The sequence below is a fragment of the Dreissena polymorpha genome, chromosome 9, assembly GCF_020536995.1.
Source record: "Dreissena polymorpha isolate Duluth1 chromosome 9, UMN_Dpol_1.0, whole genome shotgun sequence".
Lineage (NCBI taxonomy): Eukaryota > Metazoa > Mollusca > Bivalvia > Myida > Dreissenidae > Dreissena > Dreissena polymorpha.
Window position 1 is genome coordinate 75,427,463 of NC_068363.1, and position 27,195 is coordinate 75,454,657.

General features: G+C 34.5%; 2 long non-coding RNA genes across 11 annotated transcripts; one reads left to right on the forward strand and one right to left on the reverse strand.

Annotated features, from left to right (window-relative positions):
- Window positions 1-617: 617 nt before the first annotated feature.
- Window positions 618-17,838, forward strand: LOC127843612 (uncharacterized). 3 transcript variants are annotated; one of them, XR_008032232.1, is made up of 4 exons: window positions 618-987; window positions 1,149-1,217; window positions 1,890-1,985; window positions 2,627-4,061. It is a non-coding gene; the product is annotated as an uncharacterized LOC127843612 (long non-coding RNA). The 3 variants fall into 3 exon arrangements; XR_008032231.1 differs by lacking the exon at window positions 2,627-4,061 and adding an exon at window positions 16,663-17,838 and having other exon boundaries at window positions 626-987; XR_008032230.1 differs by lacking the exon at window positions 2,627-4,061 and adding an exon at window positions 9,388-10,561 and having other exon boundaries at window positions 628-987.
- On the reverse strand, window positions 4,547-21,552 carry LOC127843613 (uncharacterized). 8 transcript variants are annotated; one of them, XR_008032240.1, is made up of 4 exons: window positions 21,401-21,552; window positions 21,039-21,115; window positions 13,138-13,251; window positions 4,547-5,383 (listed from the first exon to the last, which is right to left on the reverse strand). It is a non-coding gene; the product is annotated as an uncharacterized LOC127843613 (long non-coding RNA). The 8 variants fall into 8 exon arrangements; XR_008032238.1 differs by lacking the exon at window positions 13,138-13,251 and adding an exon at window positions 20,413-20,526 and having other exon boundaries at window positions 21,401-21,544; XR_008032236.1 differs by lacking the exons at window positions 21,039-21,115; window positions 21,401-21,552 and adding exons at window positions 13,764-13,840; window positions 14,126-14,296.
- Between the last annotated feature and the right edge of the window lie 5,643 nt (window positions 21,553-27,195).

Below are 27,195 nucleotides of genomic sequence, written 5' to 3' on the forward strand. Positions count from 1 at the left end.
CGACAATTTATGCCTCTAATGTTGAGAAAGGGGCGCAAAGTGTATAAACTAAAGATTGACCGTACACCCCTGTCTCAGGACTCTATACGCTGTAATGGCAACGAATTTCACTAGATGATATATATCTCATTTAGCCTCTTTAAATATTTGTTTATATCCCATGAAAATTTATTGGCTCAAATAAATCCTTCGGCTTTCTTTAAGCATTTTCGTGTATGTTTATACTTGGATTTGCAAAAGAAAATAATGAATACCCCAGATAGCATATCACCAAGCTGTCCTGAAATACAACATTGATTACCGACTCTTTACTCAAAGTACTGGTTTGTATGCATACTTTCTTCTTTCTATTTAAAGGGACTGTCCAATGGATTATGGTTTGAACAAAACATAAAATTATTGTTTTAGATATTAAAAACGATTATCGCCTTTGATTTAAGGATATAAAAACTCAAAGCAGACAAAAGGAATTATAACACAAACCATCACATAAGCCCAAGCGGCTGGGAATTCCATATTATATTTCAAAAACGCCGTTCGACGTTTTTGACCTAAAAATAAATGTAGCTGAAAATCAGCTGACAAGTCACGTGGTACATGGTACCGTCATTTATTTTTGGCATAGAAATTACATTATTTCTAAAGAAAGAGATTTAGCTTGTTGAGCAAATAATTTATTTTCATTGAATATTTTTGATCAACCAATAAAATATACTTCATATTTAAATCAATATTTTTATTGGAAAATCACTTTTCACAAATACGAATATGCGGTCGAAAACTGAAAGCCATCAGAATTCAAGATGGTTCAGACAAAAACCAGTGCTAGCGCTAAAAAAAGACTAAAAAAACAAGAGATGCAAGGTACAGGTGTAATAAAAGGGAAAGGATACTAGACATTGGTATTCATTGTGAACGATGGAGAAGAGTTAAAGAAGCTACTGGGATTGAAAAGGACGATAAAATGATGGAAATATTGATCGATGCGTAAGTCTTCTTCATTTTCAGTTTGTGTGTCAAAGCAACTTTTCTATAAATTCCCGTTATTATTTTGCTACATAATGAACACGATTTGACTTAAACACACACACAAACCCTTTAAGTATAAAAGATTTGTTTTAGAAATGAAATATGCTTTTAAATTTCAGAACTACTTCTGAACTAGAGAGCTTCAACATTCATATTTTGATGTATGCTCCAAAGCGAAATGCTTTCAGGTAAAAAAAAGTTCCATGTGTAAAGTGTTTCTTTTTTATTTCATGAACACATGCTCATTGAACAAAGGAATGTATGCTCTTTCTTTTTGAGAATTTACATTTTAATAATGTAAAAATGATGTACCCTCTGTGATAAGTCTCGTAATACACTGCCTGAATGACTCAAATATGAATATTTTTTAGCTCTGCTGTTTTCGGAGACAACCTGAGGAATTGTCATAGCCAGCTCGTTGTTGTCGTGTTGTCTGCCTGCGTCGTGCTAAAACTTTGACATTTTGCTCTACAATCAAAGTGCTTCCACCTGCAACTTTGAAACTTCATATGTAGATGCTCCTTGATGAGTTCTACACGCCACACCCTTTTTTGGGTCACTAGGTCAATGTCACTGTGGCCTTTAAAAAAAATAATCTGACAAGCTTTTGAAGCCGAGCATGGCACCCATTATGCGGTGCTCTTGTTTCATCATGTGATAGTTAAATTATTTGTGAACAGGATTTTTGTATTTGTTCACAGGATGTTTAAACAACTAGTAGTAAATCAAGAAATGAAGTCTGATTATGAATATGTCAAGTCATTGGTGTTGCATTAGTTCATGTCTAGTGTAACATCATCAAAGTCCTAAAGGCAGAGTTATATTTTCTGAGTTTCATTTCTAAAATCATTTTTTTTCAGCTATGCTGTTTATAGATGCAGGTGTCAGTTAGCAGCAATAGATTATTCAAAACACTTGAATCGTCCTGTTTTGTTGGACAAAGAAGGAAATTAGAGGTATTTATATTATTGTTTTTGCCCTGTATGTTTGTTTGTGTGTTTGTTTGCGTCAAACTTTAACATTTTGCCATAACTTTTGCAATATTGAAGATAGTAACTTCATATTTGGCATGCATGTGTATCTCATGGAGCTGCACATTTTGAGTGGTGAAAGGTCAAGGTCAAGATCATCCTTCAAGGTCAAAGGTAAAAAAAACAAATTCAAGAGAAGTAATAAGCTTTAAAGAGTTCATCTGAACCTGTCAAATGATATAAAAAAAATCAAAGTGGCGCAGTAGGGGAGATAGTGTTTGTCAGAAACACATTTCCTGTTTTTATTAAATTTTGAATTGTAAGGATTAATTTACAGATTTATGTTTACTTATTGAAAGTTTTTATTATTAACAATTCAACTGAATTTACAAACATGATGTATTTAAGCTCAAATTTGACACATTCATGTGATATGAATAATAAGTATACATTTTGCAAACAATGCTCCTGTCATAAAAAGAAGTACTGTAGCATAGTATGCACTGAATCAGTAAATTTATATTATGGCATATATATTGTCTATAGATCTTTATCCTTTTGTTTTGTTTTAGCAATTGTCATTTCATTTTTTTAAACATCATGTCAGTTATAAAACAATCTTTCAGGAGAAAAATAGTGTACTCAAAAGCTGCTTGTAATTGGACCACAAGGCCTGTGAAAAAAACATACATAACCGGTTTGATCACTGAAGTTATAAATGAATTCACCATAGGCAAGAAAAGAATAAGTGTCAAATGTGAACAGCTGCCTGAAGACTCCAAAAGAATTAGGTCAACTATAGCCCCTGTCACCCCTCCACCTACATCAATACTTGGAGATCAGCATGTCTCTAGATTGAGAAAAGCGAAAAAAATGAATTGTTGCCCAAGACGTGTTTGATATTCATTTGAAGTTGATGCAGAAGTTATCTTTGTTAACTATTAAGTTTCATATCTTTAGTGTTAATATAATTTTAGAAGTGTTTTGAAAATGTACAATCTTACATTATGTTATAAATAATGAATGCTCTTGGTTGTACAATGCAATTACATTTTTTAGGAAGTTTTAGTATTGAATTTAGCATAAAATTACATTTTTTAGGAAGTTTTAATATTGAATTAAGCATGAAATATTTTTTTTATGTTATATTTTGTGCGATTTTTATCAATATATTTTTATGCTCCCCTAAAATTTATTTTGGGGGGAGCATATAGTCGCCGCTTCGTCTGTCCGTCCGTGTGTCCGTCTGTGCACAATTTTTGTCCAGGCTATTTCTCAGAAAGTAATGACCGGAATTCAATGAAACTTTATGGGAAGCTTCACTACCAAGAGGAGATGTGCATATTATCAGCCGGTTCTCTTCAGATGATTTTTCACAGAGTTATGGCCCTTTGAAATGTTCCATTGTACATATAGTGCAATTCATGTCCGGGCTATTTCTCAGCAACTAATGACTGGAATTCAATGAAACTTTATGGGAAGCTTCACTACCAAGAGGAGATGTGCATATTATCAGCCGATTCTCGTCGGATGATTTTTCACAGAGTTATGGCCCTTTGAAATTTTCCATTGTACATATATTGCAATGCTTGTCCGAGCTATTTCTCAGCAACTTAATACAGTCATTCAATGAAACTTGATGGGAAGCTTCACTACCAACAGGAGATGTGGATATCATCAGCCGGTTCTGGTCGGATGATTTTTCACAGAGTTATGGCCCTTTGAAATTTTCTATAAACTGTTCATATAGTGCAATTCTTGTCCGGACTATTTCTCCCAAACTACTGACCGGAATTCAATGAAGCTTTAATCCATCCATCGTATAATTTTGTCCAAAGTTATGCCCCTTAAGACGTTTCCTTTTATCTGAATATATAGTGCAATATTGTGACAAAAAAAACAACTTTTGGGGAGCATCACCAGTCTACACCGGTTTCTTGTTACACATGTAAAGAACACAATTTTTCTTACAAAATGTTTAGTTTTTTGTTTGATTATCGATATGTGTTTTTCATTGTCTTCTTTATTACCTGTATTTAATAAACCATTGTAGTCAATGTCTCTAAGCCTCTTATAATTGACCTCGAGAGTAGTTTCCTCTTTAATTATCGATACTATGAATGTGATAGTTTATCCAGATATGCCTCAGTGTTCTATTTACACATCAACATTTAATACTTTTAAATGGCCATACTCATTTTAAATGCAAAAGCAGCAAATCACCTAAATAATTAAATGCCAGCATCATACACTGGAACCAACTTCAATGAGTTCTCAACTCCTGTCACATTTCTATGTGCATGCATTGAGTTCGATCCATTTTCTGACACCAGATGAATATAATACAAAATTTGTAAAAAAAAATCAAACTTCAATGCATGGATCAAGTTCATATCACACTGAATAAAATACCTCAATTGTATATCAATTTAGTAGATAGGAAAAACTCGGCTGAGCTAAAATGTAGACGGTCTACACATGTTACTACATAAAGAAAGCACACAATATACAAAACATGGTTGATTAATAATAAGATACTATTTTTTTTTAATTTAAAACTTGTTGCTTTTTTATTGATTTCAAAATGTTAATTCATGCATTAGCATATGTCATGTTTGAAATGTATTTTAAGAAACCTAATCTAACAAAATATCAAGTGTGAAACAAAATGACTCAAAATAAAAATAAACAAGGGCTGTTTGTAAAACATGCATGCCCCCCATATGGGCTGTCAGTTGTAGTGGCAGCCATTGTGTGATACGTTTTTTGTCACTGTGACCTTTGACCTAGTGACCTGAAAATCAATAGGGGTCATCTGCGAGTCGTTATCAATGAACCTATGAAGTTTCATGATCCTAGGCGTAAGCTTTCTTGAGTTATCATCCGGAAACTATTTTACTGTGTCGAGTCACCTTGACCTTTGACCTAGTGACCTTAAAATCAATGGGGGTCATCTGCGAGTCATGATCAATGTACCTATGAAGTTTCATGATCCTAGGCCTAAGCGTTCTTAAGTTATCATCCCGAAACCATCTGGTGGACGGACCGACATGTGCAAAACTATATACCCCTTCTTCTTCGAAGGGGGGCATAAATATGCAAAATTATTAGAACACTGGGCCTTCACCTGGTACGAAGCCTGTATACTGGCCACAAGGACTAGGAAACTTCTCCCTTATTAATTTAACACAACATGCTGGGACAGTTATTCTGTCTCCAGCAGTCGGTTTCCCATGCATTAAGATGGTAAATTGTCTGTATGCAGCATGTCTGAAAGATTTATTGACATCTTCTAGTGTCTCTGCATAAAAGGAAAACACATCTTGTCAATACTGCTGCTGACTGTAGAGGGTCATCCTATCCAGCACCGATAGAGTCATCTCCTACAAAGAAATTGTAACAGATTTTACTATAAACTTCTTGCAAATGTAACTCCAATCAGCAGTCAGTGAGACAGCACACTAGATTATATGAGCCTTGTTCTGAGAAAACTGAACATAATGCATGTGCGTAAAGTGTCGTCCCAGATTAGCCGGTGCAGTCCACACAGGCTCATCAGGGGCAACACCTTCCGCTTTTATGACATTTTTCGTTAAAATGTCTCTTCTTAGCAAAAATCCCATTTAGGCGGAAAGTGTCGTCCCGGATTAGCCTGTACAAAGATATGAAGTATAATTAGTGCAAATATTCTGCTGTGATCATTTATAAAAGTGTTATGTTGAAATAAACAAAAATCTAATCTAAGCACCCACATGTTTTAGTTCCAGGTGAATCACTTAAAAGATGAGGTTAAATGTTAGAATGATAAGTATAAAACATAACTTACTAACTGCACTTATAATCAAATAAAAGCAAGTCTTACATCGTCAGACGTGCTATGGCGTTCCAGTGTCCCCTTAGTTATTGTTGCTAATGTATCAACTTCTGGATCTTTCTGGCAGGACGTTTTCCTTAACTCTTCTGTAGACTTGAATCCTGAGTGTAACAAATTTAAATAATTTAAAATAAAACATCATGCATTTGATAAAAACCAAGTAATGCAGAAAATCTAATAAATAATAGCAAAAAGAGTAACCCTAAAATGACAAAATCATGATGTCAATGTCATGACCTAATCACATGAGTTATAGTGCATTTCTTGATTTACTACATGTTATTTGCAACCACAGCCTACATCCACAGATTTCGGACCTAAATATTGAGAAGAAAAGCAAAAAGTCCTACTATTCTAAGCCAAGGTCACTGTTCAACTCTCTGGCATTTACAATAATAGTTCTAACTTGTAAATCATAATGGGTTATAGTCAAACCTGCATTTATCAACACAGAGCGGACAAGGGTGATATTATTATTTCTTCTTAGTTCGACTGGTCACAAATAGATATACATAATTCACTATACCCCTCCGGTTAACCAGGTGGGAGAATTTATTGAATAACTGGCACATAATTAAAATGTGTACACACAAGAGCATTAAAATAAACTTACTGAATCTGTGTCCTGAGAATACAACAACATTCTTTTAGATGGCTGTCTCACGCGTTTATCTCTCCCTCTGTTTTGGCCTAAATAAAAAAACATAAAAAAATACACTGACGTATTTGTACTACTGTGGAAGAATCCACTGGCTTCTATTAGCAAAATTTAAAAGTTAATGAAAAACGTAGCAAAATAAACGGTTAAACCGTCTAATTTGTAAACCAGCGACATTTAGCGTCGAATTGCAAGGTAAAGACCAACAATCCGCTAACATTTTACGGCAGATAAACTCATCTTGTTGAATTAAATAAAATAAGATCGGAATCTTAATATATTATATTCTATTAAATCAAAAAAACATATTTTCTTACTGGTTCGCTCATTGTAGATTACGAAGCCTCCGCCATTTTGTTTGTTTGTGTCTGAATCACGTGACACGAAGCGCGAAATACAAATAGAAAGGGATTTCCCAAGGTAGACGCAAAAGTCGTAATACAATTTGGCTGTTGCTCTTTAGTTTTGTAGTTTTTAGCAAAAGGTTGAGTTGGATATGGTTCAAATTAACGAATGTTATTAATTAATATCAAAATAATAGCCTGCTAAATTCAGGAAAATAATCCATTGGACAGTCCCTTTAAAGGGACTGTCCAATGGATTATGGTTTGAACAAAACATAAAATTATTGTTTTAGATATTAAAAACGATTATCGCCTTTGATTTAAGGATATAAAAACTCAAAGCAGACAAAAGGAATTATAACACAAACCATCACATAAGCCCAAGCGGCTGGGAATTCCATATTATATTTCAAAAACGCCGTTCGACGTTTTTGACCTAAAAATAAATGTAGCTGAAAATCAGCTGACAAGTCACGTGGTACATGGTACCGTCATTTATTTTTGGCATAGAAATTACATTATTTCTAAAGAAAGAGATTTAGCTTGTTGAGCAAATAATTAATTTTCATTGAATATTTTTGATCAACCAATAAAATATACTTCATATTTAAATCAATATTTTAATTGGAAAATCACTTTTCACAAATACGAATATGCGGTCGAAAACTGAAAGCCATCAGAATTCAAGATGGTTCAGACAAAAACCAGTGCTAGCGCTAAAAAAAGACTAAAAAAACAAGAGATGCAAGGTACAGATGTAATAAAAGGGAAAGGATACTAGACATTGGTATTCATTGTGAACAATGGAGAAGAGTTAAAGAAGCTACTGGGATTGAAAAGGACGATAAAATGATGGAAATATTGATCGATGCGTAAGTCTTCTTCATTTTCAGTTTGTGTGTCAAAGCAACTTTTCTATAAATTCCCGTTATTATTTTGCTACATAATGAACACGATTTGACTTAAACACACACACAAACCCTTTAAGTATAAAAGATTTGTTTTAGAAATGAAATATGCTTTTAAATTTCAGAACTACTTCTGAACTAGAGAGCTTCAACATTCATATTTTGATGTATGCTCCAAAGCGAAATGCTTTCAGGTAAAAAAAAGTTCCATGTGTAAAGTGTTTCTTTTTTATTTCATGAACACATGCTCATTGAACAAAGGAATTTATGCTCTTTCTTTTTGAGAATTTACATTTTAATAATGTAAAAATGATGTACCCTCTGTGATAAGTCTCGTAATACACTGCCTGAATGACTCAAATATGAATATTTTTTAGCTCTGCTGTTTTCGGAGACAACCTGAGGTATTGTCATAGCCAGCTCGTTGTTGTCGTGTTGTCTGCCTGCGTCGTGCTAAAACTTTGACATTTTGCTCTACAATCAAAGTGCTTCCACCTGCAACTTTGAAACTTCATATGTAGATGCTCCTTGATGAGTTCTACACGCCACACCCATTTTTGGGTCACTAGGTCAATGTCACTGTGGCCTTTAAAAAAAAAAATCTGACAAGCTTTTGAAGCCGAGCATGGCACCCATTATGCGGTGCTCTTGTTTCATCATGTGATAGTTAAATTATTTGTGAACAGGATTTTTGTATTTGTTCACAGGATGTTTAAACAACTAGTAGTAAATCAAGAAATGAAGTCTGATTATGAATATGTCAAGTCATTGGTGTTGCATTAGTTCATGTCTAGTGTAACATCATCAAAGTCCTAAAGGCAGAGTTATATTTTCTGAGTTTCATTTCTAAAATCATTTTTTTTCAGCTATGCTGTTTATAGATGCAGGTGTCAGTTAGCAGCAATAGATTATTTAAAACACTTGAATCGTCCTGTTTTGTTGGACAAAGAAGGAAATTAGAGGTATTTATATTATTGTTTTTGCCCTGTATGTTTGTTTGTGTGTTTGTTTGCGTCAAACTTTAACATTTTGCCATAACTTTTGCAATATTGAAGATAGTAACTTCATATTTGGCATGCATGTGTATCTCATGGAGCTGCACATTTTGAGTGGTGAAAGGTCAAGGTCAAGATCAACCTTCAAGGTCAAAGGTAAAAAAAACAAATTCAAGAGAAGTAATAAGCTTTAAAGAGTTCATCTGAACCTGTCAAATGATATAAAAAAAATCAAAGTGGCGCAGTAGGGGAGATAGTGTTTGTCAGAAACACATTTCCTGTTTTTATTAAATTTTGAATTGTAAGGATTAATTTACAGATTTATGTTTACTTATTGAACGTTTTTATTATTAACAAGTCAACTGAATTTACAAACATGATGTATTTAAGCTAAAATTTGACACATTCATGTGATATGAATAATAAGTATACATTTTGCAAACAATGCTCCTGTCATAAAAAGAAGTACTGTAGCATAGTATGCACTGAATCAGTAAATTTATATTATGGCATATATATTGTCTATAGATCTTTATCCTTTTGTTTTGTTTTAGCAATTGTCATTTCATTTTTTTAAACATCATGTCAGTTATAAAACAATCTTTCAGGAGAAAAAAAGTGTACTCAAAAGCTGCTTGTAATTGGACCACAAGGCCTGTGAAAAAAACATACATAACCGGTTTGATCACTGAAGTTATAAATGAATTCACCATAGGCAAGAAAATAATAAGTGTCAAATGTGAACAGCTGCCTGAAGACTCCAAAAGAATTAGGTCAACTATAGCCCCTGTCACCCCTCCACCTACATCAATACTTGGAGATCAGCATGTCTCTAGATTGAGAAAAGCGAAAAAAATGAATTGTTGCCCAAGACGTGTTTGATATTCATTTGAAGTTGATGCAGAAGTTATCTTTGTTAACTATTAAGTTTCACATCTTTAGTGTTAATATAATTTTAGAAGTGTTTTGAAAATGTACAATCTTACATTATGTTATAAATAATGAATGCTCTTGGTTGTACAATGCAATTACATTTTTTAGGAAGTTTTAGTATTGAATTTAGCATAAAATTACATTTTTTAGGAAGTTTTAATATTGAATTAAGCATGAAATATTTTTTTTATGTTATATTTTGTGCGATTTTTATCAATATATTTTTATGCTCCCCTAAAATTTATTTTGGGGGGAGCATATAGTCGCCGCTTCGTCTGTCCGTCCGTGTGTCCGTCTGTGCACAATTTTTGTCCAGGCTATTTCTCAGAAAGTAATGACCGGAATTCAATGAAACTTTATGGGAAGCTTCACTACCAAGAGGAGATGTGCATATTATCAGCCGGTTCTCTTCAGATGATTTTTCACAGAGTTATGGCCCTTTGAAATGTTCCATTGTACATATAGTGCAATTCATGTCCGGGCTATTTCTCAGCAACTAATGACTGGAATTCAATGAAACTTTATGGGAAGCTTCACTACCAAGAGGAGATGTGCATATTATCAGCCGATTCTCGTCGGATGATTTTTCACAGAGTTATGGCCCTTTGAAATTTTCCATTGTACATATATTGCAATGCTTGTCCGAGCTATTTCTCAGCAACTTAATACAGTCATTCAATGAAACTTGATGGGAAGCTTCACTACCAACAGGAGATGTGGATATCATCAGCCGGTTCTGGTCGGATGATTTTTCACAGAGTTATGGCCCTTTGAAATTTTCTATAAACTGTTCATATAGTGCAATTCTTGTCCGGACTATTTCTCCCAAACTACTAACCGGAATTCAATGAAGCTTTAAAGGGATCTTTTCACGCTTTGGTAAATTGACAAAATTGAAAAAAATTGTTTCAGATTCGTAAGTTTTCGTTTCAGTTATGATATTTGTGAGGAAACAGTAATACTGAACATTAACCATGCTCTAATATAGCCATTATATGCATCTTTTGACGATTTTAAAACCTAAAAATTATAAAGCGTTGCAACGCGAAACGATTGAATAATTTGGAGAGTTCTGTTTTTGTCGTTAAATTTTGTAAAACTACGAAGATTGCTTATATAATGTATAAAATACGTCATCAATGTGTACTCGGCGGAATAGCTCAGTAGGCTAAAGCGTTTTTACTTCAGGACTCTGGCAGGACTCCAGGGGTCACTGGTTCGAAACCTGCTACGGGCAATGTTCTTTTCCTTTTTTTATTTTTTTTCTTGATTTTTTACTGGAGCTTTTACGATCCAATGTTTACATTTATCAATATAAAGCATTTAATGAATAAGTTAAAAAAATGCCAAAATCTGTGAAAAGGCCCCTTTAATCCATCCATCGTATAATTTTGTCCAAAGTTATGCCCCTTAAGATGTTTCCTTTTATCTGAATATATAGTGCAATATTGTGACAAAAAAAAAAACTTTTGGGGAGCATCACCAGTCTACACCGGTTTCTTGTTACACATGTAAAGAACACAATTTTTCTTACAAAATGTTTAGTTTTTTGTTTGATTATCGATATGTGTTTTTCATTGTCTTCTTTATTACCTGTATTTAATAAACCATTGTAGTCAATGTCTCTAAGCCTCTTATAATTGACCTCGAGAGTAGTTTCCTCTTTAATTATCGATACTATGAATGTGATAGTTTATCCAGATATGCCTCAGTGTTCTATTTACACATCAACATTTAATACTTTTTAATGGCCATACTCATTTTAAATGCAAAAGCAGCAAATCACCTAAATAATTAAATGCCAGCATCATACACTGGAACCAACTTCAATGAGTTCTCAACTCCTGTCACATTTCTATGTGCATGCATTGAGTTCGATCCATTTTCTGACACCAGATGAATATAATACAAAATTTGTAAAAAAAAATCAAACTTCAATGCATGGATCAAGTTCATATCACACTGAATAAAATACCTCAATTGTATATCAATTTAGTAGATAGGAAAAACTCGGCTGAGCTAAAATGTAGACGGTCTACACATGTTACTACATAAAGAAAGCACACAATATACAAAACATGGTTGATTAATAATAAGATACTATTTTTTTTAAATTTAAAACTTGTTGCTTTTTTATTGATTTCAAAATGTTAATTCATGCATTAGCATATGTCATGTTTGAAATGTATTTTAAGAAACCTATTCTAACAAAATATCAAGTGTGAAACAAAATGACTCAAAATAAAAATAAACAAGGGCTGTTTGTAAAACATGCATGCCCCCCATATGGGCTGTCAGTTGTAGTGGCAGCCATTGTGTGATACGTTTTTTGTCACTGTGACCTTTGACCTAGTGACCTGAAAATCAATAGGGGTCATCTGCGAGTCGTTATCAATGAACCTATGAAGTTTCATGATCCTAGGCGTAAGCTTTCTTGAGTTATCATCCGGAAACTATTTTACTGTGTCGAGTCACCTTGACCTTTGACCTAGTGACCTGAAAATCAATGGGGGTCATCTGCGAGTCATGATCAATGTACCTATGAAGTTTCATGATCCTAGGCCTAAGCGTTCTTAAGTTATCATCCCGAAACCATCTGGTGGACGGACCGACATGTGCAAAACTATATACCCCTTCTTCTTCGAAGGGGGGCATAAATATGCAAAATTATTAGAACACTGGGCCTTCACCTGGTACGAAGCCTGTATACTGGCCACAAGGACTAGGAAACTTCTCCCTTATTAATTTAACACAACATGCTGGGACAGTTATTCTGTCTCCAGCAGTCGGTTTCCCATGCATTAAGATGGTAAATTGTCTGTATGCAGCATGTCTGAAAGATTTATTGACATCTTCTAGTGTCTCTGCATAAAAGGAAAACACATCTTGTCAATACTGCTGCTGACTGTAGAGGGTCATCCTATCCAGCACCGATAGAGTCATCTCCTACAAAGAAATTGTAACAGATTTTACTATAAACTTCTTGCAAATGTAACTCCAATCAGCAGTCAGTGAGACAGCACACTAGATTATATGAGCCTTGTTCTGAGAAAACTGAACATAATGCATGTGCGTAAAGTGTCGTCCCAGATTAGCCTGTGCAGTCCACACAGGCTCATCAGGGGCAACACCTTCCGCTTTTATGACATTTTTCGTTAAAATGTCTCTTCTTAGCAAAAATCCCATTTAGGCGGAAAGTGTCGTCCCGGATTAGCCTGTACAAAGATATGAAGTATAATTAGTGCAAATATTCTGCTGTGATCATTTATAAAAGTGTTATGTTGAAATAAACAAAAATCTAAGCTAAGCACCCACATGTTTTAGTTCCAGGTGAATCACTTAAAAGATGAGGTTAAATGTTAGAATGATAAGTATAAAACATAACTTACTAACTGCACTTATAATCAAATAAAAGCAAGTCTTACATCGTCAGACGTGCTATGGCGTTCCAGTGTCCCCTTAGTTATTGTTGCTAATGTATCAACTTTCTGGATCTTTCTGGCAGGACGTTTTCCTTAGCTCTTCTGTAGACTTGAATCCTGAGTGTAACAAATTTAAATAATTTAAAATAAAACATCATGCATTTGATAAAAACCAAGTAATGCAGAAAATCTAATAAATAATAGCAAAAAGAGTAACCCTAAAATGACAAAATCATGATGTCAATGTCATGACCTAATCACATGAGTTATAGTGCATTTCTTGATTTACTACATGTTATTTGCAACCACAGCCTACATCCACAGATTTCGGACCTAAATATTGAGAAGAAAAGCAAAAAGTCCTACTATTCTAAGCCAAGGTCACTGTTCAACTCTCTGGCATTTACAATAATAGTTCTAACTTGTAAATCATAATGGGTTATAGTCAAACCTGCATTTATCAACACAGAGCGGACAAGGGTGATATTATTATTTCTTCTTAGTTCGACTGGTCACAAATAGATATACATAATTCACTATACCCCTCCGGTTAACCAGGTGGGAGAATTTATTGAATAACTGGCACATAATTAAAATGTGTACACACAAGAGCATTAAAATAAACTTACTGAATCTGTGTCCTGAGAATACAACAACATTCTTTTAGATGGCTGTCTCACGCGTTTATCTCTCCCTCTGTTTTGGCCTAAATAAAAAAACATAAAAAAATACACTGACGTATTTGTACTACTGTGGAAGAATCCACTGGCTTCTATTAGCAAAATTTAAAAGTTAATGAAAAACGTAGCAAAATAAACGGTTAAACCGTCTAATTTGTAAACCAGCGACATTTAGCGTCGAATTGCAAGGTAAAGACCAACAATCCGCTAACATTTTACGGCAGATAAACTCATCTTGTTGAATTAAATAAAATAAGATCGGAATCTTAATATATTATATTCTATTAAATCAAAAAAACATATTTTCTTACTGGTTCGCTCATTGTAGATTACGAAGCCTCCGCCATTTTGTTTGTTTGTGTCTGAATCACGTGACACGAAGCGCGAAATACAAATAGAAAGGGATTTCCCAAGGTAGACGCAAAAGTCGTAATACAATTTGGCTGTTGCTCTTTAGTTTTGTAGTTTTTAGCAAAAGGTTGAGTTGGATATGGTTCAAATTAACGAATGTTATTAATTAATATCAAAATAATAGCCTGCTAAATTCAGGAAAATAATCCATTGGACAGTCCCTTTAAAGGGACTGTCCAATGGATTATGGTTTGAACAAAACATAAAATTATTGTTTTAGATATTAAAAACGATTATCGCCTTTGATTTAAGGATATAAAAACTCAAAGCAGACAAAAGGAATTATAACACAAACCATCACATAAGCCCAAGCGGCTGGGAATTCCATATTATATTTCAAAAACGCCGTTCGACGTTTTTGACCTAAAAATAAATGTAGCTGAAAATCAGCTGACAAGTCACGTGGTACATGGTACCGTCATTTATTTTTGGCATAGAAATTACATTATTTCTAAAGAAAGAGATTTAGCTTGTTGAGCAAATAATTAATTTTCATTGAATATTTTTGATCAACCAATAAAATATACTTCATATTTAAATCAATATTTTAATTGGAAAATCACTTTTCACAAATACGAATATGCGGTCGAAAACTGAAAGCCATCAGAATTCAAGATGGTTCAGACAAAAACCAGTGCTAGCGCTAAAAAAAGACTAAAAAAACAAGAGATGCAAGGTACAGATGTAATAAAAGGGAAAGGATACTAGACATTGGTATTCATTGTGAACAATGGAGAAGAGTTAAAGAAGCTACTGGGATTGAAAAGGACGATAAAATGATGGAAATATTGATCGATGCGTAAGTCTTCTTCATTTTCAGTTTGTGTGTCAAAGCAACTTTTCTATAAATTCCCGTTATTATTTTGCTACATAATGAACACGATTTGACTTAAACACACACACAAACCCTTTAAGTATAAAAGATTTGTTTTAGAAATGAAATATGCTTTTAAATTTCAGAACTACTTCTGAACTAGAGAGCTTCAACATTCATATTTTGATGTATGCTCCAAAGCGAAATGCTTTCAGGTAAAAAAAAGTTCCATGTGTAAAGTGTTTCTTTTTTATTTCATGAACACATGCTCATTGAACAAAGGAATTTATGCTCTTTCTTTTTGAGAATTTACATTTTAATAATGTAAAAATGATGTACCCTCTGTGATAAGTCTCGTAATACACTGCCTGAATGACTCAAATATGAATATTTTTTAGCTCTGCTGTTTTCGGAGACAACCTGAGGTATTGTCATAGCCAGCTCGTTGTTGTCGTGTTGTCTGCCTGCGTCGTGCTAAAACTTTGACATTTTGCTCTACAATCAAAGTGCTTCCACCTGCAACTTTGAAACTTCATATGTAGATGCTCCTTGATGAGTTCTACACGCCACACCCATTTTTGGGTCACTAGGTCAATGTCACTGTGGCCTTTAAAAAAAAAATCTGACAAGCTTTTGAAGCCGAGCATGGCACCCATTATGCGGTGCTCTTGTTTCATCATGTGATAGTTAAATTATTTGTGAACAGGATTTTTGTATTTGTTCACAGGATGTTTAAACAACTAGTAGTAAATCAAGAAATGAAGTCTGATTATGAATATGTCAAGTCATTGGTGTTGCATTAGTTCATGTCTAGTGTAACATCATCAAAGTCCTAAAGGCAGAGTTATATTTTCTGAGTTTCATTTCTAAAATCATTTTTTTTCAGCTATGCTGTTTATAGATGCAGGTGTCAGTTAGCAGCAATAGATTATTTAAAACACTTGAATCGTCCTGTTTTGTTGGACAAAGAAGGAAATTAGAGGTATTTATATTATTGTTTTTGCCCTGTATGTTTGTTTGTGTGTTTGTTTGCGTCAAACTTTAACATTTTGCCATAACTTTTGCAATATTGAAGATAGTAACTTCATATTTGGCATGCATGTGTATCTCATGGAGCTGCACATTTTGAGTGGTGAAAGGTCAAGGTCAAGATCAACCTTCAAGGTCAAAGGTAAAAAAAACAAATTCAAGAGAAGTAATAAGCTTTAAAGAGTTCATCTGAACCTGTCAAATGATATAAAAAAAATCAAAGTGGCGCAGTAGGGGAGATAGTGTTTGTCAGAAACACATTTCCTGTTTTTATTAAATTTTGAATTGTAAGGATTAATTTACAGATTTATGTTTACTTATTGAACGTTTTTATTATTAACAAGTCAACTGAATTTACAAACATGATGTATTTAAGCTAAAATTTGACACATTCATGTGATATGAATAATAAGTATACATTTTGCAAACAATGCTCCTGTCATAAAAAGAAGTACTGTAGCATAGTATGCACTGAATCAGTAAATTTATATTATGGCATATATATTGTCTATAGATCTTTATCCTTTTGTTTTGTTTTAGCAATTGTCATTTCATTTTTTTAAACATCATGTCAGTTATAAAACAATCTTTCAGGAGAAAAAAAGTGTACTCAAAAGCTGCTTGTAATTGGACCACAAGGCCTGTGAAAAAAACATACATAACCGGTTTGATCACTGAAGTTATAAATGAATTCACCATAGGCAAGAAAATAATAAGTGTCAAATGTGAACAGCTGCCTGAAGACTCCAAAAGAATTAGGTCAACTATAGCCCCTGTCACCCCTCCACCTACATCAATACTTGGAGATCAGCATGTCTCTAGATTGAGAAAAGCGAAAAAAATGAATTGTTGCCCAAGACGTGTTTGATATTCATTTGAAGTTGATGCAGAAGTTATCTTTGTTAACTATTAAGTTTCACATCTTTAGTGTTAATATAATTTTAGAAGTGTTTTGAAAATGTACAATCTTACATTATGTTATAAATAATGAATGCTCTTGGTTGTACAATGCAATTACATTTTTTAGGAAGTTTTAGTATTGAATTTAGCATAAAATTACATTTTTTAGGAAGTTTTAATATTGAATTAAGCATGAAATATTTTTTTTATGTTATATTTTGTGCGATTTTTATCAATATATTTTTATGCTCCCCTAAAATTTATTTTGGGGGGAGCATATAGTCGCCGCTTCGTCTGTCCGTCCGTGTGTCCGTCTGTGCACAATTTTTGTCCAGGCTATTTCTCAGAAAGTAATGACCGGAATTCAATGAAACTTTATGGGAAGCTTCACTACCAAGAGGAGATGTGCATATTATCAGCCGGTTCTCTTCAGATGATTTTTCACAGAGTTATGGCCCTTTGAAATGTTCCATTGTACATATAGTGCAATTCATGTCCGGGCTATTTCTCAGCAACTAATGACTGGAATTCAATGAAACTTTATGGGAAGCTTCACTACCAAGAGGAGATGTGCATATTATCAGCCGATTCTCGTCGGATGATTTTTCACAGAGTTATGGCCCTTTGAAATTTTCCATTGTACATATATTGCAATGCTTGTCCGAGCTATTTCTCAGCAACTTAATACAGTCATTCAATGAAACTTGATGGGAAGCTTCACTACCAACAGGAGATGTGGATATCATCAGCCGGTTCTGGTCGGATGATTTTTCACAGAGTTATGGCCCTTTGAAATTTTCTATAAACTGTTCATATAGTGCAATTCTTGTCCGGACTATTTCTCCCAAACTACTAACCGGAATTCAATGAAGCTTTAAAGGGATCTTTTCACGCTTTGGTAAATTGACAAAATTGAAAAAAATTGTTTCAGATTCGTAAGTTTTCGTTTCAGTTATGATATTTGTGAGGAAACAGTAATACTGAACATTAACCATGCTCTAATATAGCCATTATATGCATCTTTTGACGATTTTAAAACCTAAAAATTATAAAGCGTTGCAACGCGAAACGATTGAATAATTTGGAGAGTTCTGTTTTTGTCGTTAAATTTTGTAAAACTACGAAGATTGCTTATATAATGTATAAAATACGTCATCAATGTGTACTCGGCGGAATAGCTCAGTAGGCTAAAGCGTTTTTACTTCAGGACTCTGGCAGGACTCCAGGGGTCACTGGTTCGAAACCTGCTACGGGCAATGTTCTTTTCCTTTTTTTATTTTTTTTCTTGATTTTTTACTGGAGCTTTTACGATCCAATGTTTACATTTATCAATATAAAGCATTTAATGAATAAGTTAAAAAAATGCCAAAATCTGTGAAAAGGCCCCTTTAATCCATCCATCGTATAATTTTGTCCAAAGTTATGCCCCTTAAGATGTTTCCTTTTATCTGAATATATAGTGCAATATTGTGACAAAAAAAACAACTTTTGGGGAGCATCACCAGTCTACACCGGTTTCTTGTTACACATGTAAAGAACACAATTTTTCTTACAAAATGTTTAGTTTTTTGTTTGATTATCGATATGTGTTTTTCATTGTCTTCTTTATTACCTGTATTTAATAAACCATTGTAGTCAATGTCTCTAAGCCTCTTATAATTGACCTCGAGAGTAGTTTCCTCTTTAATTATCGATACTATGAATGTGATAGTTTATCCAGATATGCCTCAGTGTTCTATTTACACATCAACATTTAATACTTTTTAATGGCCATACTCATTTTAAATGCAAAAGCAGCAAATCACCTAAATAATTAAATGCCAGCATCATACACTGGAACCAACTTCAATGAGTTCTCAACTCCTGTCACATTTCTATGTGCATGCATTGAGTTCGATCCATTTTCTGACACCAGATGAATATAATACAAAATTTGTAAAAAAAAATCAAACTTCAATGCATGGATCAAGTTCATATCACACTGAATAAAATACCTCAATTGTATATCAATTTAGTAGATAGGAAAAACTCGGCTGAGCTAAAATGTAGACGGTCTACACATGTTACTACATAAAGAAAGCACACAATATACAAAACATGGTTGATTAATAATAAGATACTATTTTTTTTAAATTTAAAACTTGTTGCTTTTTTATTGATTTCAAAATGTTAATTCATGCATTAGCATATGTCATGTTTGAAATGTATTTTAAGAAACCTATTCTAACAAAATATCAAGTGTGAAACAAAATGACTCAAAATAAAAATAAACAAGGGCTGTTTGTAAAACATGCATGCCCCCCATATGGGCTGTCAGTTGTAGTGGCAGCCATTGTGTGATACGTTTTTTGTCACTGTGACCTTTGACCTAGTGACCTGAAAATCAATAGGGGTCATCTGCGAGTCGTTATCAATGAACCTATGAAGTTTCATGATCCTAGGCGTAAGCTTTCTTGAGTTATCATCCGGAAACTATTTTACTGTGTCGAGTCACCTTGACCTTTGACCTAGTGACCTGAAAATCAATGGGGGTCATCTGCGAGTCATGATCAATGTACCTATGAAGTTTCATGATCCTAGGCCTAAGCGTTCTTAAGTTATCATCCCGAAACCATCTGGTGGACGGACCGACATGTGCAAAACTATATACCCCTTCTTCTTCGAAGGGGGGCATAAATATGCAAAATTATTAGAACACTGGGCCTTCACCTGGTACGAAGCCTGTATACTGGCCACAAGGACTAGGAAACTTCTCCCTTATTAATTTAACACAACATGCTGGGACAGTTATTCTGTCTCCAGCAGTCGGTTTCCCATGCATTAAGATGGTAAATTGTCTGTATGCAGCATGTCTGAAAGATTTATTGACATCTTCTAGTGTCTCTGCATAAAAGGAAAACACATCTTGTCAATACTGCTGCTGACTGTAGAGGGTCATCCTATCCAGCACCGATAGAGTCATCTCCTACAAAGAAATTGTAACAGATTTTACTATAAACTTCTTGCAAATGTAACTCCAATCAGCAGTCAGTGAGACAGCACACTAGATTATATGAGCCTTGTTCTGAGAAAACTGAACATAATGCATGTGCGTAAAGTGTCGTCCCAGATTAGCCTGTGCAGTCCACACAGGCTCATCAGGGGCAACACCTTCCGCTTTTATGACATTTTTCGTTAAAATGTCTCTTCTTAGCAAAAATCCCATTTAGGCGGAAAGTGTCGTCCCGGATTAGCCTGTACAAAGATATGAAGTATAATTAGTGCAAATATTCTGCTGTGATCATTTATAAAAGTGTTATGTTGAAATAAACAAAAATCTAAGCTAAGCACCCACATGTTTTAGTTCCAGGTGAATCACTTAAAAGATGAGGTTAAATGTTAGAATGATAAGTATAAAACATAACTTACTAACTGCACTTATAATCAAATAAAAGCAAGTCTTACATCGTCAGACGTGCTATGGCGTTCCAGTGTCCCCTTAGTTATTGTTGCTAATGTATCAACTTTCTGGATCTTTCTGGCAGGACGTTTTCCTTAGCTCTTCTGTAGACTTGAATCCTGAGTGTAACAAATTTAAATAATTTAAAATAAAACATCATGCATTTGATAAAAACCAAGTAATGCAGAAAATCTAATAAATAATAGCAAAAAGAGTAACCCTAAAATGACAAAATCATGATGTCAATGTCATGACCTAATCACATGAGTTATAGTGCATTTCTTGATTTACTACATGTTATTTGCAACCACAGCCTACATCCACAGATTTCGGACCTAAATATTGAGAAGAAAAGCAAAAAGTCCTACTATTCTAAGCCAAGGTCACTGTTCAACTCTCTGGCATTTACAATAATAGTTCTAACTTGTAAATCATAATGGGTTATAGTCAAACCTGCATTTATCAACACAGAGCGGACAAGGGTGATATTATTATTTCTTCTTAGTTCGACTGGTCACAAATAGATATACATAATTCACTATACCCCTCCGGTTAACCAGGTGGGAGAATTTATTGAATAACTGGCACATAATTAAAATGTGTACACACAAGAGCATTAAAATAAACTTACTGAATCTGTGTCCTGAGAATACAACAACATTCTTTTAGATGGCTGTCTCACGCGTTTATCTCTCCCTCTGTTTTGGCCTAAATAAAAAAACATAAAAAAATACACTGACGTATTTGTACTACTGTGGAAGAATCCACTGGCTTCTATTAGCAAAATTTAAAAGTTAATGAAAAACGTAGCAAAATAAACGGTTAAACCGTCTAATTTGCAAACCAGCGACATTTAGCGTCGAATTGCAAGGTAAAGACCAACAATCCGCTAACATTTTACGGCAGATAAACTCATCTTGTTGAATTAAATAAAATAAGATCGGAATCTTAATATATTATATTCTATTAAATCAAAAAACCATATTTTCTTACTGGTTCGCTCATTGTAGATTACGAAGCCTCCGCCATTTTGTTTGTTTGTGTCTGAATCACGTGACACGAAGCGCGAAATACAAATAGAAAGGGATTTCCCAAGGTAGACGCAAAAGTCGTAATACAATTTGGCTGTTGCTCTTTAGTTTTGTAGTTTTTAGCAAAAGGTTGAGTTGGATATGGTTCAAATTAACGAATGTTATTAATTAATATCAAAATAATAGCCTGCTAAATTCAGGAAATTAATCCATTGGACAGTCCCTTTAAGTAGTTGATATCATTATAGTCCATATAATTAGACGCAATTTACCGTTTAGTCCATGTATATCGACCTCATATTTATAGGAGTAGATATTATGTTAAAGGGGCCTTTTCACAGATTTTGACATGTTTTAAAGTTAGTCATTAAATGTTTTATATTGATAAATGTAAATATTGGATCTTAAAAGCTCCAGTTAAAAATCCAGAATAAAATTCTTAAAAAAAAGTAGTCCGCAGCAGGGCTCGAACCAGTGAACCCCTTAGTCCTGGAGTAAAAACGCATTAGCCTGCTCGACTATTCTGCCAAGTATAAATGGTTGACGTATTTTATACCTAATATAAGAAATCTTCGTAGTTTCACACAATTAAACAACAACAACATAACTCTCCAAATTATTCAATCGTTTCGCGTTGCAACGCTTTATAATTTTTAAATCGTTAAAAGATGCATATAATGGCTGTATTAAACCATGGTAAATGTTCAGTAATACTGTTTCCTAAAAATAACATAACTAAAACGAAAATTTGCGAATCCGATACAACATTTTTCGATTTTTGTCAATTTACCAAATCGTGAAAAGATCCCTTTAAAGGGGCCTTTTCACAGATTTTGGCATTTTCATTAAATGCTTTATATTGATAAATGTAAACATTGGATCGTAAAAGCTCCAGTAAAAAATCAAGAAAAAAATTAAAAAAAGGAAAAGAACATTGCCCGGAGCAGGTTTCGAACCAGTGACCCCTGGAGTCCTGCCAGTGTCCTGAAGTAAAAAAACGCTTTAGCCTACTGAGCTATTCCGCCGAGTACACATTTATGACGTATTTTATACCTTATATAAGCAATCTTCGTAGTTTCACAAAATTTAACGACAAAAACAGAACTCTCCAAATTATTCAATCGTTTCGCGTTGCAACGCTTTATAATTTTTAGGTTTTAAAATCGTCAAAAGATGCATATAATGGCTATATTAGAGCATGGTTAATGTTCAGTATTACTGTTTCCTCACAAATATCATAACTAAAACGAAAACTTACGAATCTGAAACAACTTTTTTCAATTTTGTCAATTTACCAAAGCGTGAAAAGATCCCTTTAAAGTTAAAGTGATGGTATGGGCATTTTGCACTGTTGAATTGAGCTGAAAAGAATTAACAGATCAAAAGAGTTAGTTAAATTGTGGTTACTGATCAATTTATCTTGCTACCAGTTGTTTATAAAAATATATTTTATATTCGATATTCTACGTGACCCACCCAGTCCTGTAAACCGAAATGATCCGTAAAACAAAATTGTGTCTTTGTGTCGTATGAACGAATCTGCACTAAAACTAAATTTAGGTTCAAAACGTACATGCTTTATCAGTTGTCAAATGAAAGTACGGTCGATATTCAAATGCATTATTTTTCTCTTTCCGGGATATTGTTTTAGTATGTTGATGCTGCATTAACATTTAAGTGAATATGAAGTGAAAACACCAAAAATAAACAACGGTGCGATAGACACCTATACACTGTTTGATGCCCATGATATCACTTTAAATGAACTGTATCCCAGTAAAAGAGACATTAAGGCGATTGTGGCCAGTTTAGATCCAGTTCAGCCTGCAGTTGCTTGAAAGCTGTTTGCTTAAGAGCGGTTTTCTGACAATGACAAATTGTTTAATTGGATACTGATTACACTGCCCTTTTCCTGTGACCTGGCCAATTAAATTCAGAAGCCTGGTAACAGTTTAACGTTAACTTCTACTTCTTCTACTTCGTACTTCCAACAGTCAATTGCTGACTATTACAGGAAGGCCTATTATAGGCAGATGTGGACATTGTCGAGTCCGTTTCCTGGGAAGAACCAGTACTTGGTGTCTGTGGAGCAATCGCATTTATGAAGGTGTATGTATACACTGGTCGTCGCATAAAGTAGATCTCCGAGAAATGAAACCATATGTAATTGAACTAAAAATCGCACCGAAAAATGGAATAATGTTGTTTTTTCCATTTGCATTATGTATGCATACCGTAATAATTATTATTATGTTTGAAAGAACATTTTTATTTCATGATGTCGACATTTATCTTTAGAGCCTTTCTTTGCTGACAGGTATTCGAAAAATATAGATAACAATTCTGAGATATCGGGTTGAATAAATGAATGAAATGACGACTCCCCCAAAAAATAATAAGGATTTGATGTTCTTTGTGTATTTTTATGCAACATACATAATATGAACTTGAAATTACTGTGTCCTTTAATGTTGGTGGCATTGATTATAAATTTAATTGAAGGGTATTTAGTTGTTTAATTGTGCCGTGCTCTGTGAAAAGGGGGTTAAATGCGAAAAATGACGTCCCAGACAAGCCTGTGCAGTCCGAACAGTCTAATCAAGGACGCCACTTTCCGCCTAAACTGGATTTTTTATTAGAAAATACTTTCTTTAATCGACATAAAAATCATAAAAGCGGAAAGTGTCGTCCCTGATTAGTCTGAGCGGATTGCACAGGCTAATCTGGGACGTCTCTTTACGCACATGTCTTAAACCCACTTCCACAGAGTACGGCTCATATTTATTGATATAAACATTTACTGTTACGCATAAAGTTCTAAAGACTGTTAAACTTAAACAACGAGATGCATTTAAAATCAATCCTTATTTGGACGCCCGTTTGGTTTACATGGTAACCTGCAGTTTGCCAACTGTCCCCCCCCCCCCCCCTCCCCGAATAAAATCCAATATCAGGCATCACCTACATGAATATTAAAAGAAGCTAGCCAGAACTAAAATGCACACAGATCCCTCAACGGACTACACTTCATTTGGGCCGTGCTCTGTGAAAAGGGTGTTTAATGCATGTGCGTTATGTGTCGTGCCAGTTAAGCCTGTTCAGTCTGGTGCTTTTAGGATTTATTTTTCGTTAAAAGAAGGATTTTCTTCGCAAAAATGCAGTTTAGGTGAAAATTGTCGTCCATGTGACGACACCTTACGCACATGCATTGTACCCACTTTTCACAAAGCACGGCACCATTGGTTTATAAACCTTCACCTTTTGCACTTGATCATGTCTTTTCTGATCAATAAATCGCAGAGTTGGGGCGTCAAAACCGTTCTGACCGTACACACAAAGTGTAGCGATATACATACACCTTTTGCACTTGATCATGTCTTTTTCTGATCACCAAATCGCAGAGTTGGTGCGTCAAAACCATTCTGACCGTACACAAAGTGTAGCGATATATAGTTTCTGTACACAATAGTATAGTCATTAAGATAGTGCGTCAATCCAGAATACTTGAACGTTTGATGCGTCTTTTCCCGTATATGCGCTATGATGTATAGATCATGTTTCTTAAACCAAGTAACCCATTCGCAAACCAGTGTCTAAAATACTGCGAACGAACACGAGTCATTTTCTAACATGTTTTCGAAGCTTCAAGAGATTTACACCTTATAAGGATGCACAACTAAATGCGCTAATTGCTTGCAAAGCGGTTTACAATAGTAGGAATCATTTTGAATAACAGTGTATGCCTTTTCTAATTATCTGTAAACCATGATTACACGGACCTCCACAAGGAACAGGATAAATCACTGTCACAAAGGCGGTGTTCGGTTTCCAATACATCCGCAGCGATCGGTAATCCCTTGGGTTCGTATAAAATAACCAGCGATGGGTTTTCTAAAACATGGACTGATTACGGCAATAAATTAACCGAGGGATTTCCAAAGGAAGTGGTTACCATAGACGGCGCTCGGCCATACAAAATGACGCGTTCCCGAGAGACACCCATCGGCCTACGTGTAATTTGTTACCGCTGATACGTGCTTCGAACGTCTTCTGTTATATCGCAATTAGTGTGTAGTTGCACTCGGTCTCTCTCACTCTCTCTCTCTCTCTCTCTGTTAGGTCCCTAATGTTAGGTTAATATTTGTCGCAAAATAATGTGGTTCCTTTCGTAAGGCGACCAATTTGGTTTAAAGATACACTCGATGGTAAGGTATTTAAAAGTGTCCTTCGTACCTTTTGATGTGTTATTACTGTCGAAACCAATAACATCAATTTAATAAACAATAAAATTATAACAACGACAACAACAACACTTCTTATCACTGCAAACGTACGCTTCTCAATAATAACATACAATCATACTACCTACAACTAGATGATACTGAAAACTCAGGTAAGACGGATATGTTGTCAATTATTCGTATATTGTGATGTACCAATGGCGGGCCTCGTGAAGTTTGACTAAAAAGTCGCGGTATTAAGTATCAGTCCTCACATAACACATACTGCATTCCGGGATTCCCGAAGCTACAACATCGAACGTTATTTAAAAGAGGAATTGTATATTACGATCACTAGTACAATTTACTATTTCAAGTAGTTGTTAGCGATCTATTATGATGAGTACAATTTCAGCGACTTGCCGTTAACGCACTTTAACTACGTACGCGCGGATTGCAATATCCAAACCGCATCGAATTCCTTCGCATCAACAGGCTTTCATTTGAAATTCAAATGGTTAAGTAGCAAAAATACTGCATGAATTTCATTTGCAAGCCGTATCGGGTTTAAAACGTCAAAATCGCATCATTAGAGTTATTCCGTGGAGAGACCGATGCAATTTCCCGGTAGCCGGGCTCTTATAACGAATAACGTCATTTTCAAATTGGAAACAAACTAATGCGATACCATTTGAGACGATCTGGGGGTAACATTTGGGACCGCTAAAACAATAAATCATATTTGATGTTTTGATGAGATACAAAAAACAAACTGATTCAAAGCGAAATGATACATTGTTCTGGTAAAGTCATAGATAATTTGCGATCACAATGCGTCGTTGCTTTCATCAATCATGCTCCTCCCCCCCGCTTGTTCATTCAGTCCTCCTTCTCATCATTAATCATCATTATCATCACATCATCATCATCATCATCATCATCATCATCAACATCATCAAATCATCATCATCATCGCCTTCATCGGTCGTCTCGTCGTCATCAATCATCACAACACATCATCATCATACATCAATATCATCATCATCAACAATCAGCATCATCAATCATCATCATCACATCATCATCATCATCACATTCATCATCATCATCACACATCATCATCATCATCATCATCATCAGCATCATCACTCATCATCATACAACGTCACATCATCATCATCATCCATCATCATCATCATCACATCAATCATCATCATCATCCTCATCATCATCATCTCGTTAATCACAATCATCATGATTACATTAATTTTCAACATCCGTACATTAGTTAAACATCACCAGCATTATTTTTACTTGCCATGTGTTGTCATTTTAGTAATTGATTTCAAGTTAGACGCTCTGTTTGATGCCATTTGGCATGGGGCATTTGTTATCAGAACAGGATACCAGATGGTCATCATTTTGTAATAAAGATTAGCAACACTGGTCTTTCTTGTGCTCGCAGAGTCTGCTTGTCAAATAAGTCAACACTTGCAATAATAAATACCAATTAAATGTTAGGTCCTATCTGTGTCTG